The following is a 4,560-nucleotide window of genomic DNA, read 5'->3' as shown; positions in this document are numbered from 1 at the left end:
GTGAGGTTGCATATTGATCCCTCAGCTCCCTCCCAGGTCCCTGTGGGTAACACATTTCCTTTAAAAAAAAATATATTTATTTGGGCTTTCCTGATGGCTCAGATGTTAAAGAATCTGCCCGCAATGCAGGAGAGCCGGGTTCGATCCCCCGGTATTCCGTGGAAAAGGGAATGGCAACTCACTCCAGTATTCTTGCCTGGAGAATTCCATGGACAGAGGAGCCTGGCGGGCTACAGTCCACGGGGTCGCAAAGAGTCAGACGCAACTGGGCAACTAACACCTTTCCCTAACACCAACACTTTCGGTCTTAGCTGTGGCATGTGGGATCTTTGTCACATCATGCAAGCCCTTTTTCATTACGGTACACAGACTCTCTAGTTGTGGCATGCAGGCTCCAGAGCAGCTTCAACAGTTGCAACACACCGGCTCAGTTGCTTTGAGGTATGTGGGATCTTAGTCCCCCAACCCCCAACTAGGGATCGAAGCCTTGTCCCCTGTATTGCAAAGCAGATGTTTAACCACTGGACCACCAGGGAAGTCCCCAGATACTTTCTTTTAAGGGAAGCCACAGCTCTTGCCAGGTAGCCCTTTCCCCAAACACATCCTTTCTGAAATCTCATCACTGCCTTCTCTTGTCCCTCTAAGCCTAAGGATGGTAATAGCTCTTTGTATCCTTCTTTCCTAAACTCTGTCCATAGCCTTGTAGACAGTCTCTTAACTCTCTTCAAATGCTTCATTTTAAATGTGCTTTCTGGGACTTCCCTAGCAGTCCAGTTGTTAAGACTCTAAGCTTCCAATGCAAGGGGCACAGTCTCAGTCCCTGGTCAGGGAACTAAGATCCTGCATGCTGCCTGGCACAGCAAAAAAAAAAAAAAAGGATTAAATGTGTTGTCTGTTACTTTCCAGGACACCAACCAATACCGCTGTTACCCAAACAGAACTCAGAAAGTCACTATTCCACACTGTCATGAAGAGATACAGGGAACCTCCAAGCCTTCTTTGCCACATAGACCTCATTCTCCCCACTGGTGTTCAAGGCTTTTACCTTCCACCAAAGCCCATGGCAACTGTGGGTGCCTTCTGCTACAGCTGGAGTACCTCCTCACTGAGGCGCTTGATGAAGCCCACCTCTGATCTTCATCGGGCTGGAGTTTGAATCCTGACTCTGCTGCTTACAAGCTGGATGGTGTCAAATATAACCTCTCTTGAGCTTTATTTTCTCCACCTACAAATGGGAATAAACCTTTCCTATAGGATTTCCCTGAAGTTTCTTATTTCTTAATTTTTTACATCAATTTTTTTTGTTTTTGGTTGCACTGGGTCTTCATTGCTGGGTGCAGGCTTTCTCTAGTTGCAGCGAGCAGAAGCTACTCTCCATTGCGGTGCACAGGCTTCTCATTGCAGTGGCTTCTCTTGTTGCAGAGCACAGGATCTAGCCAGGTGGGCTTCAGTAGTTGCATCTTTCAGGCTCCAGAGCTTGGGGTCAGTAGTTGTGGCACTCAGGCTTAGTTACTCCTTCGCATATGGAATCTTCCTGGACCAGGGATCAAACCCGTGTCCCCGGCGTTGGCGTTGGCAGGTGTATTCTTATCCACTGTACTACCAGGGAAGTCTTCTCTGAGAGAGATTATGTGGGTAAAGTGCTCAACTCAAAACTTCTGAGGCCAGAGATTCAGTTTGTATACACTTTAGTTTTCTTTGACTTGGTTACGAGTTTAATTTTGAAGGGAAATAAGATTTTTTTTAAGTATTTAGTAGATGACTTAACATATAGAACATGCTTAGTAAATATTGTTATTATCAACATTATCGTTTGCAACATCATCATCTCCATATGTCATCATATATCTCTAAGTGTCCCCATTACATCAGATATAGGGCCATGCAGTTCGCTTTGCTCAATATTACTTTATGTGCTGACTGACTGATTGCTAACCTCCTCCCAGGAGGAACCCCTAAGTCTCCTTGCTGGCAAGTCCAAGCCCTAACTCTGCTGGTTCATCATCTTCAGTTATTCCTTGGATGCTTTTGTGCACATGTTTTGTTGTCTCACACGTGGATCTTTTTCCAGCCAAAGATGTTGCAAGTGTCCTATGGACAGCCCTAGAGGCCCAGCTGGGAGCTTGGCCCAGGGCAGGACTCTGCCAGAAGCACTTACTATGGCAAAGCACTTACTATGGGAGGCCCCCAACCCATGACCAGGCAGGGCCACCCCTCAGACAGGCATCTGGAGCTGTTTCCTCCAGCTGCCAGAGTCCCAGGATCCATCTTTATACTGATCAAGGAGAAAACCATTTGGTGTCCAGTTATAACAATTCCATCTGCACACACATTAACATTACAAAACCCTTTCACTCTCACCTCATAACACCCACCATGATCCTGTTGGCAAAGTAGATGTTGCTTTTCCTTTTTTAATATTTGAAAGAGGAACTAGAGCTTAGAGAGGTTAAGACTTGCCCAGAATTACCCAACTAATAAGCAACAGAGCTCAGATCAGAGCCCAAGTTTTCGGGATACAAAACACACCTTTCATCCTTCTTAGCAATATCTCAATTAGTTCATCAGAACTGACAAATCAATGGGTTAGCAGACCCATAGACCTGCTGGAGACACACATACACACACACACACACACACACACACACACACACACACACAATACATGGCACAGGAATGCTGCCCTAGGAGGGACATCAAGAGATGAAGAAGCAGGATTGGGCTGGCCTTTCTGCTCCTCTCCTAAGGGTTTCCTCAGAGGAGAAGGGTTGAAGAGGGGCTACCCACAGCTCAGCTGGAGACTAGAGTTCCCACAGTGGGATTTGAAATGCCTTTGAACCTCAGACGGTAAAGCGTCTGCCTACAATGTGGGAGACCTGGGTGCAATCCCTGGTTCAGGAAGATCTCCTGGAGAAGGAAATGGCAACCCACTCCAGTATCCTTGCCTGGAAAATCCCATCGACGGAGGAGCCTGGTAGGCTACAGTCCATGGGGTCGCAAAGAGTTAGATACGACTGAGTGACTTCACTTTTCTTTCTTTCTTTGAACACCACTGCCTGTCAAGCCAACTAAGAGGGTGATTTCTTCAATTTGGGGGGCCAAGAGCAGCTAAAACTTTCATCCACTGACACTCAAGTCCAGTTAAGTTTAAAAGTTGACTAGGGAGGGGGGACTTTGAGGGAGGATGAATAGATACATATGTATGGCTGAGTCCCTTTGCTATTCACTTGACGCTATCACACCATTGTTAGTTGGCTTTACCCCAATACAAAATAAAAAGTTTAGAAAATAATTTTTTGAAAAGTAAAGTTTTAATGTGAAAAAAAAAAAAAGTTGACCAGGAAGGAGACGGAGCAAAGAGATCCACAGAGAAAACACAGGATGATCTTGAGGCCGATGATTTGTTGGAGCCTGCCTCAAGGCCCTCATGCAAAGGTCCCGCAATTCCAGAGACAAAGGCAGAAGATTTCTCTGGACATTTGGCCCAGGAGGGTAGGGAGGAATGTTCTTGGCTGGCAACAGAGTGGGAAAAGCCAGATCAGCCCTTTAGTCTGAAGCCCCTCAGTCCCTTCCTCCAGTCCCTTAAGGCTGGGATGGAAATGACTTACCCAAAGACAGTTCTGAACCACCTGCCACTCACTCTGTGCCACCTGGTCCCTTGCCATCATGAGCACGAATGCATAAGGAGCACTCAGCGCTGTTTCAGGCACTTAACATGTATTAACTTATTTAATCCTCAGGACAACCCAAAGATCTTATCAGCTGCATAGACCATCATCATCCCATATTACAGATGAGGAGACTGGGGCCCTGGAAGGAGGAAGGTATTGGTAGACCCAGAAATAGAAGCCAAGCAGTCCAGAAGCCTCCCAAGCTTGGATCAACTCCAATCTTCTGGACTCTAGGGTTTCAAAAGGATCCTCTCTCTTGGCTCTTGGGACCCGCAAATAGAGGGAAAGAGGATGTCTCATCAACTGAGGCCCTGAGAAGTGATGTGACTCACCCAAGGTCACACAGCTAGTAAGAGATCTGAGACACAGGGTAGATGTTCTGACACTTGGTCAGTTCGCACCCCCCAATCCCAACCTTGCCCTGGACTAGGCGCGGGGGGTGGGGTGGGGTGGGGAACTGGCTCAGGTTTCTACGCCAGCGGGTGGGCAGAGGGGCGGAGCGGATCGCGGCCTGCCGGCCTGGGCGCTGTCCACGGTGCTGATACGCCCGCCGCGCCCTTGCTCTCCAAGTGGCGGCGGGTTCCCCGGGTTTCCCTCCCAGCTTCAGTCAAAGGCGGCTCCGAGAGTTCGGCAGCCCGCCGGGGTCCTCAGGCCTGGCTCCCGGGGCTCCCGGGACTCCCAGGATTCCCCCTCCCCCGGCCGCGCTCAGCCTGCCTCCCCTCCCCCCGCCCCGCCCACGGCCCCTCCCCGCCAGTCCCAGGTCCCTCCCCTCCCCCCTTATCTCTCCCGCCCCCCGCCTTCCCCCCTACTGCTCGTTCGCCAGTTCCGGTCACGTTGCTGGGTGTTTACGCCTGGAGCCCGCCCCGGACCCCCCCGCCGCCCCGCGCAC

The sequence above is a fragment of the Bos taurus genome, chromosome 19, assembly GCF_002263795.3.
Source record: "Bos taurus isolate L1 Dominette 01449 registration number 42190680 breed Hereford chromosome 19, ARS-UCD2.0, whole genome shotgun sequence".
NCBI classification, from domain to species: Eukaryota; Metazoa; Chordata; class Mammalia; order Artiodactyla; family Bovidae; genus Bos; species Bos taurus.
This window is presented reverse-complemented; position numbering follows the sequence as displayed.